This window comes from Leptodactylus fuscus, chromosome 3, assembly GCF_031893055.1.
Source record: "Leptodactylus fuscus isolate aLepFus1 chromosome 3, aLepFus1.hap2, whole genome shotgun sequence".
Classification (NCBI taxonomy): domain Eukaryota; kingdom Metazoa; phylum Chordata; class Amphibia; order Anura; family Leptodactylidae; genus Leptodactylus; species Leptodactylus fuscus.
The window spans coordinates 65024946-65036371 of record NC_134267.1 but is presented as its reverse complement, the minus strand read 5'-3'; positions in this window follow the sequence as shown (position 1 = coordinate 65036371).

The window sequence follows — 11426 nt, the reverse complement described above, 5'->3', positions numbered from 1 at the left end:
GATACAAGTATTTACTAAAACAGACACGTCTGGAGAGGTATACGTTAGTGGAATGATGGGTTACAGAGTAGGGATTCTTGTCTTGGATGTGACGTTATTATAAGACAAAGACTTGCTCAGCCTCAGACTCCAATCGATGATGATTTACGCATTTTTCCATCATTCTTTAGTGTGACACGTACTCAGCTATTTTTCTAGAATTTAGAACAATTTCTCTCTGTAAATTCTTAGGTCTACATCCTACTGTTTTTGCTTATGTTATTGCTTTACCTCAGTATAGCAATTGAGATATCTTGTATACAGAAATAATACTGAATGAACATTTCTGTGCCACATGGACTAATAATGTCTATTTATACTATATTCCTTAGAGGAGATCAATTTCTCAAAGTCTCTTTAAAATTGCATGTTGGGTACCATATATCGTACATATATGAAAGGCACATATAGCGTCCACAATGCAGCAAACTCCTCCCATCTGAGGCAGTCAATACCTGCATGATATTGATATTATACAGTACCTCATATGATATATTATACCTCTGTTTAACCCGAAACGCTATGTGGCAACTATCTGTGTCATTACCTTTGAGATTCTAATGTGATTAGAAGACAAGGTCTTTAAAAGGGAGCCTGTCAGCAGTAAATCCTATCCTAGTAATATTATAAATGTGAAAGTTTGTGTGTTTGGATGTTTGTTACTCAATCGCGAAAAAAAAAAGGATGAACAGATTTGGATGAAATTTGGCACATAGATAGTTTGTAACCTCAATTAAAACATAGACTACTTTTTATCTCGGTAAATGACATGGCTTTGCTACTTTTATGAATTTATGTTTATATACTATATTAAACTGCTGTTGCCAGCAGGACTCTCTCCACTAATTGCAGTTTGCTGATAAAGCCAGGTCTGTTATCTCTCTATGTAAACACACACATAACAGTGAGTCCATTGTCAACAAATATTTGCATCTTATCTGATCTGCTTCAGTGCTGACACACTGGATGAGAAAACACCTTTAATCCAAATTGGCAGTTTACCAATTTTAAACATTTTGGGAAAAAGAAAATCTAATTTGTCGCAAAATTTTAAAACCACGAGAGCTATGAAGGTAGCCAGAAGTCAACGGAGTTCTCCTCAAGCGGAGCTCAGGAGGATTGAGTAAGCTAAGCGTCAAGTGGCTCTTAGAGCAGCCGAAACGCGGCCAGGTGGATCATCGACGCCAACAACACGCTCATTATATGGCGTCCCAGTGAGCTGCTGAGATGCTGGAACAATCACAGGCACGGTGCAAGGAACAAGTTCAGCGGCAGGCCAGCTTCAGAGCTGCCGGAGTAGGCGGATCACCGGTGCCAACAACACTGTCATTATATGGCGTCCCAGACAGCTGCTGAGATGCTGGAACAATCACAGGCGCGAGGTACAAGTTCAGCAGCAGGACAGCTTGAGAACTGCCGAAACGCCAGGGCAGGCGTACCATCGACTGCAGCAATTTGCTGAATATAGGCGGATCATCGACGCAACAACACGCAGATGAAGTCGTGGGCAGAGGCTAGTTAGTTATAAACCTAGTCACAGCACCTTGTAGAGGTGATTCTACAGTTTCCAAACATGTCTAGGTGCACACCTGTACCCACTCTCGTTTCGGGGATTTCAGTCCTCGAATTCGCTTAAAAAATGCATTTTTCGGGCGGAAATCAAGCAGACAACATTATAGTCTGTGGGGTTCACGGGTTTCCGTGGGTAGCAGCTTTTTTTTTAAAGCAGATTAGATTCCATTCGGAAACCCAAAAACAGGTGTGAACCTAGCGTTATTCAGCTTTGGAGCAGAGCTGTGGAGTGTGGATTCTGTCATAAATGACTGAAGGCGTCACCAACTGTTAATGCTTTACATCTTGCTACAGACCCTACTCCAGTGATTCCAGGGCAGATGGAAATTTTTCTGTATCTCCCACTGTTCTTGAGCAATTGATGCTACAGCACCGTTACCGAGCATGCTGCTATTTACAGTCTGTACTGTAAAGTGGTGGTCCCCGTCTGCCTACTCCAACCCAACAAGACCCATCTGACAGTAGATAACCTCTTTAGTATGCTGGGTTGAACAGAAACTGTGCTAGAGAAAAAAATGCACTGGAATCAGTGGAGCAGAGCCTCTTGAAGTTGGTGAAAGGGCCTTTATAAAGCTCCTAATTCTGTTAAAAATATATATATATTTTTTTTAAAAAAAATTTAAGTCATGGTTGGTAACTATTTTTCCAATTTTCTGACTCCATCCAAATCTGGTCCAGACTCCAACGCCATAGCCCTATTTTGGATCCTTGTTTTCATGTAAATTGATTATATATAGAGATGAGCGAACACTAAAATGTTCGAGGTTCGAAATTCGATTCGAACAGCCGCTCAATGTTCGTGTGTTCGAATGGGTTTCGAACCCCATTATAGTCTATGGGGAACAGATACTCGTTAAGGGGGAAACCCAAATCCGTGTCTGGAGGGTCACCAAGTCCACTATGACACCCCAGGAAATGATGCCAACACCTCTGGAATGACACTGGGACAGCAGGGGAAGCATGTCTGGGGGCATCTAACACACCAAAGACCCTCTATTACCCCAACATCACAGCCTAACAACTACACACTTTACACACTCAATACCACATCTCTGACAGTAGGAAAACACCTTGAAACATGTGTATTTGGCACTTGCAGTGAGGAGAGCTTGTCACCAGCAGTGAATTTGGCCCTTGTAGTAAGTTGAGGTTGGCACCAACATTTGTTTTGAAAATCAGGGTGGATTGAGCCTCTAACCAGCAGAGTTTGGGCAAATTCATGGTGGAGGGAGCCTCTAAACACCCCAGTTTGGGCAAATTCATGGTGGAGGGAGCCTCTAAAAACCCCAGTTTGGACCAATTCATGGTGGAGGGAGCCTCTAACCAGCCCAGTGTGGGCAAATTCATGGTGGAGGGAGCCTCTAAAAAACCCAGTTTGGACCAATTCATGGTGGAGGGAGCCTCTAACCAGCCCAGTTTGGGCAAATTCATGGTGGAGGGAGCCTCTAACCAGCCCAGTTTGGGCAAATTCATGGTGGAGGGAGCCTCTAACCAGCCCAGTTTGGACCAATTAATGGTGGAGGGAGCCTCTAACCAGCCCAGTTTGGACCAATTAATGGTGGAGGGAGCCTCTAACCAGCCCAGTTTGGACCAATTAATGGTGGAGGGAGCCTCTAACCAGCCCAGTTTGGACCAATTAATGGTGGAGGGAGCCTCTAACCACCCCAGTTTGGACCAATTCATGGTGGAGGGAGCCTCTAAACAGCCAAGTTTGGACCAATTCATGGTGGAGGGAGCCTCTAAACAGCCAAGTTTGGACCAATTCATGGTGGAGGGAGCCTCTAAAAACCCCAGTTTGGACCAATTCATGGTGGAGGGAGCCTCTAACCAGCCCAGTTTGGGCAAATTCATGGTGGAGGGAGCCTCTAAACAGCCCAGTTTGGGCAGATTCATGGTGGAGGGAGCCTCTAACCAGCCCAGTTTGGACCAATTAATGGTGGAGGGAGCCGCTAAACAGCCCAGTTTGGGCAAATTCATGGTGGAGGGAGCCTCTAAACAGCCCAGTTTGGACCAATTCATGGTGGAGGGAGCCTCTAAAAAACCCAGTTTGGACCAATTCATGGTGGAGGGAGCCTCTAAACAGCCCAGTTTGGGCAAATTCATGGTGGAGGGAGCCTCTAACCAGCCCAGTTTGGACCAATTAATGGTGGAGGGAGCCTCTAACCAGCCCAGTTTGGACCAATTAATGGTGGAGGGAGCCTCTAACCAGCCCAGTTTGGACCAATTCATGGTGGAGGGAGCCTCTAACCACCCCAGTTTGGACCAATTCATGGTGGAGGGAGCCTCTAAACAGCCAAGTTTGGACCAATTCATGGTGGAGGGAGCCTCTAAAAACCCCAGTTTGGACCAATTCATGGTGGAGGGAGCCTCTAACCAGCCCAGTTTGGGCAAATTCATGGTGGAGGGAGCCTCTAAACAGCCCAGTTTGGGCAAATTAATGGTGGAGGGAGCCTCTAACCACCCCAGTTTGGACCAATTCATGGTGGAGGGAGCCTCTAAACAGCCAAGTTTGGACCAATTCATGGTGGAGGGAGCCTCTAAAAACCCCAGTTTGGACCAATTCATGGTGGAGGGAGCCTCTAACCAGCCCAGTTTGGGCAAATTCATGGTGGAGGGAGCCTCTAAACAGCCCAGTTTGGGCAAATTCATGGTGGAGGGAGCCTCTAAAAACCCCAGTTTGGACCAATTCATGGTGGAGGGAGCCTCTAACCAGCCCAGTTTGGGCAAATTCATGGTGGAGGGAGCCTCTAAACAGCCCAGTTTGGGCAAATTCATGGTGGAGGGAGCCTCTAACCAGCCCAGTTTGGACCAATTAATGGTGGAGGGAGCCGCTAAACAGCCCAGTTTGGGCAAATTCATGGTGGAGGGAGCCTCTAAAAAACCCAGTTTGGACCAATTCATGGTGGAGGGAGCCTCTAACCAGCCCAGTTTGGGCAAATTCATGGTGGAGGGAGCCTCTAAACAGCCCAGTTTGGGCAAATTCATGGTGGAGGGAGCCTCTAACCAGCCCAGTTTGGACCAATTAATGGTGGAGGGAGCCGCTAAACAGCCCAGTTTGGGCAAATTCATGGTGGAGGGAGCCTCTAAACAGCCCAGTTTGGACCAATTCATGGTGGAGGGAGCCTCTAATAAACCCAGTTTGGACCAATTCATGGTGGAGGGAGCCTCTAAAAACCCCAGTTTGGACCAATTCATGGTGGAGGGAGCCTCTAACCAGCCCAGTTTGGGCAAATTCATGGTGGAGGGAGCCTCTAAACAGCCCAGTTTGGGCAAATTCATGGTGGAGGGAGCCTCTAACCAGCCCAGTTTGGACCAATTAATGGTGGAGGGAGCCGCTAAACAGCCCAGTTTGGGCAAATTCATGGTGGAGGGAGCCTCTAAACAGCCCAGTTTGGACCAATTCATGGTGGAGGGAGCCTCTAAAAAACCCAGTTTGGACCAATTCATGGTGGAGGGAGCCTCTAAAAACCCCAGTTTGGACCAATTCATGGTGGAGGGAGCCTCTAACCAGCCCAGTTTGGACCAATTCATGGTGGAGGGAGCCTCTAAACAGCCAAGTTTTGGGAAATTCATGGTGGAGGGAGCCTCTAACCAGCCCAGTTTGGACCAATTAATGGTGGAGGGAGCCTCTAAACAGCCCAGTTTGGACCAATTCATGGTGGAGGGAGCCTCTAACCAGCCCAGTTTGGGCAAATTCATGGTGGAGGGAGCCTCTAAACAGCCCAGTTTGGGCAAATTCATGGTGGAGGGAGCCTCTAACCAGCCCAGTTTGGACCAATTAATGGTGGAGGGAGCCGCTAAACAGCCCAGTTTGGACCAATTCATGGTGGAGGGAGCCTCTAAAAACCCCAGTTTGGACCAATTCATGGTGGAGGGAGCCTCTAAAAAACCCAGTTTGGACCAATTCATGGTGGAGGGAGCCTCTAACCAGCCCAGTTTGGGCAAATTCATGGTGGAGGGAGCCTCTAACCAGCAGAGTTGTGGGAAAGCAGGGTGGAGGGAGCCTCTAACCAGCAGAGTTGGTGGAAATCAGGGTGGAGGGAGCCTCTAACCAGCAGAGTTGGGGGAAATCATGTTGGAGGGAGCCTAGTATTAGCAGAATTGTGCAACGCTTATGGTGGATGAGTATGAGGATGCGGAGGAATTGGAGAGGTTGAGTACAGACATGGAGTTTCATGTTGGGGTGCTTTACACAGGTGGGCACAAAAATGACGGCTCTACCCAGTGGTGGTTCATTTTTATCAAAGTGAGCCGGTCGGCACTCTCAGCTGACAGACGGGTGCGCTTGTCAGTGATGATGCCACCGGCTGCACTGAACACCCTCTCAGATAGGACGCTGGCGGCAGGACAGGACAGCACCTCCAAGGCATATAGGGCAAGTTCAAGCCACAGGTCCAACTTCGACACCCAATACGTGTAGGGCGCAGAGGGGTCGGAGAGGACAGGGCTGTGGTCGGAAAGGTATTCCCGCAACATGCGCCTATACTTCTCACGCCTGGTGACACTAGGACCCTCCGTGGCGGCACTTTGGCGAGGGGGTGCCATCAAGGTGTCCCAGACCTTAGACAGTGTGCCCCTCGTTTGTGTGGACCGGTGAGAACTTGGTTGCCTACTGGAGGAACTGCCCTCCCTGCCGCCAACGTCACATGCTGGAAACATCTCCATCATATTCTGCACCAATTGCCTGTGGCAAGCATTGATGCGATTGGCCCTCCCCTCTACCGGAATAAAAGACGAGATGTTGTTTTTATACCGGGGGTCAAGGATAGCAAAGATCCAGTACTGGTTGTCCTCCATGATTTTGACAATACGCTTGTCGGTTGTAAAGCACCCCAACATGAACTCAGCCATGTCTGCCACAGTGTTAGTTGGCATGACTCCTCTGGCCCCACCGGAAAGTTCAATCTCCATTTCCTCCTCATCCTCCATGTCTACCCATCCGCGCTGCAACAATGGGACGATTCGAAGTTGCCCGGAAGCCTCCTGTATCACCATCACATCATCGGACAACTCTTCTTCCTCCTCCTCCTCCTCCTCCATTAAACGCAGTGAAGCGGACAGATGTGTGGACCTACTCTCCAGCTGTGACGGATCGGATGCTATCCCTAACTCCTCTGTGTGATCTGAGTTATCCCTGATGTCAATCAGGGATTCTCTCAGAACACACAAGAGCGGGATTGTAAGGCTCACCATCGCATCCTCAGAGCTCACCCTCCTTGTGGACTCCTCAAAGACCCGTAGGATGTCACAAAGGTCTCTCATCCATGGCCACTCATGGATGTGAAACTGAGGCAGCTGACTTTGTGGCACCCTAGGGTTTTGTAGCTGGTATTCCATCAAAGGTCTCTGCTGCTCAACCACTCTATTCAACATCTGAAACGTTGAGTTCCAGCGTGTGGGGACGTCGCACAAAAGCCGGTGTTGTGGCACATGCAGGCGTTGCTGGAGAGATTTTAAGCTAGCAGCGGCTACTGTCGACTTGCGAAAGTGGGCGCACATGCGCCGCACTTTCACCAGTAGCTCTGGAACATTGGGGTAGCTCTTTAGGAAACGTTGCACCACTAGGTTGAAGACGTGGGCCAGGCATGGAACATGTTGGAGTCCGGCAAGCTCCAGAGCTGCTACCAGGTTCCGGCCGTTATCACAAACGACCATGCCTGGGCCCAGGTGCAGCGGCTCAAACCATATTGCCGTCTCATCGAGGAGGGCATCCCTCACCTCGGAGGCAGTGTGCTGTCTGTCCCCCAAGCTGATCAGCTTCAGCACAGCCTGCTGACGTCTACCAACGCCAGTGCTGCAACGTTTCCAACTCGTAGCTGGGGTCAATCTAACAGCGGAGGAGGAGGCGGTGGCAGAGGAGGAGGCAGTGGCGGAGGAGGAGGCGGTAGAGGAGGAGGAGGAGGGGGGTGTTCTTCTCGTGTCCCTGCCAGGAATGTTAGGCGGGGAGACGAGGTACACCGGGCCAGTTTGGGAAGCAGTCCCAGCCTCAACTACATTCACCCAGTGTGCCGTCAGTGAAATGTAGCGTCCCTGTCCGCATGCACTTGTCCACGCGTCGGTGGTCAAGTGGACCTTTGTGCAAAGCGCGGAACTAAGGGCCCGCCTGATGTTGAGTGACACGTGCTGGTGCAAGGCGGGGACGGCACACCGGGAGAAGTAGTGACGGCTAGGGACGGCATAGCGAGGTGCCGCAGTTGCCATCAGGTCCAGGAAGGCGGGAGTTTCAACAAGCCGGAACGCCAACATCTCCTGGGCCAGCAGTTTAGCGATGTTGGCGTTCAAGGCTTGCGCGTGTGGGTGGTTAGCAGTGTATTTCTGCCGCCGCTCCAATGTCTGAGAGATGGTGGGTTGTTGTAAAGAAACGCCTGATGGTGCCTTTGATGGTGCAGGAGAAGGAGATAAGACAGGACCAGGGGAGGATGAGGTAGAAGTCAACAAAGTGGCGGAGGCAGATGAAGTGGTGTCCTGGCTCGTCCTCTGGAGTGCATCGCCAGCACAGTCAGCAGAGGCAGTGGCAGAGGCAGTGGCAGTGGCGTGAACGGCAGGCGGCCTTTGTCCTGCCGTTGCTGCCTGCCACTGATTCCAGTGCTTGGATTCCAAATGACGGCGCATTGAAGTGGTGGACAGGTTGCTCTTCTCAGAGCCCCTAATCAATTTCGAGAGGCAAATTGTGCAGACAACACTATATCTGTCCTCGGCGCATTCCTTGAAAAAACTCCACACCTTCGAGAAACGTGCCCTCGAGGTGGGAGTTTTTCGGGGCTGGGTACGAACTGGAACATCTTGGGAGATTCCGGGTGTGGCCTGGCTTCGCCTAAGCTGCTGACCTCTGCCTCTGCCTCTAGCTACCCTTTTTGGTGCTGCACCTGCCTCAACATCCACACTACTTTCCCCGCTTGACATCCCCCCTGTCCAGGTCGGGTCAGTGTCCTCATCATCCACCACTTCCTCTTCCAACTCCTGTCTCATCTCCTCCTCCCGCACAATGCGCCGGTCAACTGGATGCCCTGACGGCAACTGCGTCACATCATCGTCGATGAGGGTGGGTTGCTGGTCATCCACCACCAAATCGAACGGAGATGGAGGAGACTCTAGTGTTTGAGCATCTGGACACAGATGCTCCTCTGTTAGGTTCGTGGAATCGTGACGTGGAGAGGCAGGTTGAGGGACAATGAAAGGAGCGGAGAACAGCTCTGGGGAGCAGGGACAGTTTGGGTTATTGTTCTGTAAAGCTTCGGAATTTTGGGAGGAAGGAAGACAAGACTGTTGGGTAATAGGAGGAGAGGAGGCAGAGTCTGACTGGCTGCTGGACAATGTGCTGTAAGCGTTCTCTGACAGCCATTGCAAGACCTGTTCCTGGTTCTCGGGCCTACTAAGGTTTGTACCCTGCAGTTTAGTTAATGTGGCAAGCAACCCTGGCACTGTGGAGTGGCGCAATGCTTGCTGCCCCACAGGAGTAGGCACGGGACGCCCTGTGGCTTCACTGCTACCTTGCTCCCCAGAACCATTCCCCCGACCTCGCCCACGGCCTCGTCCACGTCCCTTTCCGGGAGCCTTGCGCATTTTGAATTCCTAGTTAGAAATTGGCACTGTATACCAGTAGTAAAAATTGTGGGTGCACGTAACCCCAATATATTCTTTGAATTACCAGTCAGAAACTGGCACTATATGGCAGTAGCAAGAAATGAGGGTATTTATAACCCCAATATATTCTTTGAATTCCCAGTCAGACAATGGCACTGTATACCAGTAGTAAAAATTGTGGGTGCACGTAACCCCAATATATTCTTTGAATTCCCAGTCAGACACTGGCACTATATGGCAGTAGCAAGAAATGAGGGTATTTGTATTCCCAATATATTCTTTGAATTCCCAGTCAGACAATGGCACTGTATACCAGTAGTAAAAATTGTGGGTGCACGTAACCCCAATATATTCTTTGAATTCCCAGTCAGACGCTGGCACTATATGGCAGTAGCAAGAAATGAGGGTATTTGTATTCCCAATATATTCTTTGAATTCCCAGTCAGACAATGGCACTGTATACCAGTAGTAAAAATTGTGGGTGCACGTAACCCCAATATATTCTTTGAATTCCCAGTCAGACACTGGCACTATATGGCAGTAGCAAGAAATGAGGGTATTTGTATTCCCAATATATTCTTTGAATTCCCAGTCAGACAATGGCACTGTATACCAGTAGTAAAAATTGTGGGTGCACGTAACCCCAATATATTCTTTGAATTACCAGTCAGAAACTGGCACTATATGGCAGTAGCAAGAAATGAGGGTATTTATAACCCCAATATATTCTTTGAATTCCCAGTCAGACAATGGCACTGTATACCAGTAGTAAAAATTGTGGGTGCACGTAACCCCAATATATTCTTTGAATTCCCAGTCAGACACTGGCACTATATGGCAGTAGCAAGAAATGAGGGTATTTGTATTCCCAATATACTCTTTGAATTCCCAGTCAGACAATGGCACTGTATACCAGTAGTAAAAATTGTGGGTGCACGTAACCCCAATATATTCTTTGAATTCCCAGTCAGACACTGGCACTATATGGCAGTAGCAAGAAATGAGGGTATTTGTATTCCCAATATACTCTTTGAATTCCCAGTCAGACAATGGCACTGTATACCAGTAGTAAAAATTGTGGGTGTATATAGCCCCAATTCTATTGCTAGGGGACTTGCAGGGTATTTCTGGGGTGAAGGTGGGGGGGCACACCGTTGGAACGGGTATCGGGGTATATATCGGGTATACGGGAATACACTGACAGTGTATTCCATTCAGGATCCTGGGAAAGCTGGGTTGCGGCGATTGAGCCCGTCAGTGCCACGTTACACTGACAAGCTTCTCCCTGGAATTTAGCTCTTATAAGAGCTGTTGGTTGTCTTCTCCTTCCTATCCTAGCCTGTCCCTGCCTACCCAGAATCTAAGCCCTAGCTAGCTGGACGGAAACCTCCGTCCTCGGTGAATTGCAAGCTCAGAATGACGCGAACCTGGGCGGCGCTGTTCTTTTAAATTAGAGGTCACATGTTTTCGGCAGCCAATGGGTTTTGCCTACTTTTCTCAACGTCACCGGTGTCGTAGTTCCTGTCCCACCTACCCTGCGCTGTTATTGGAGCAAAAAAGGCGCCAGGGAAGGTGGGAGGGGAATCGAGTAATGGCGCACTTTACCACGCGGTGTTCGATTCGATTCGAACATGCCGAACAGCCTAATATCCGATCGAACATGAGTTCGATAGAACACTGTTCGCTCATCTCTAATTATATATTCTTATAGAACTGTGCTGGTGTTTAGTGCCAAAGTTTTTACTGGATCCTGTTCTGTAAGATCAGAAAAGCTTTTTACAAATGTTGAGAAATGAGACCTAAAGGTTGCATTAAATGGCAGTGGATTTTCCAGAAAAAAACTTAACAAAACATCACAAAAACTTAACAAAATGGTGTTTTTTTGTTTTCAACTCACCAGTTAGGCCTAGTTCACACAGGCTAGTGACCGCATATTTTGGTCCTGATTTTGACATGAGAAGCCGTGTCAGAATTGGGACCAAAATGTGGCTGTTGCAGCTTCCCGCTCTGGAGTAGGCCCAAGTGAATGGGCCTAGTCCGGAGGGATTGTCTTGACGCGGACACGCTGGTTTCCGCCTCAAGTTAGGGCTGCTTGCTTCTTTTTTCCGCGAGTGTGAACAAATGGCTAGCGGAAAAAAAGATCGCTAGCGGTCTACATAGACCTCTATTGTGAGGGGGTGGATTTTGAGGTGGATTCTGCACCAAAATCCGCCCCATGTGAACTAGACCTT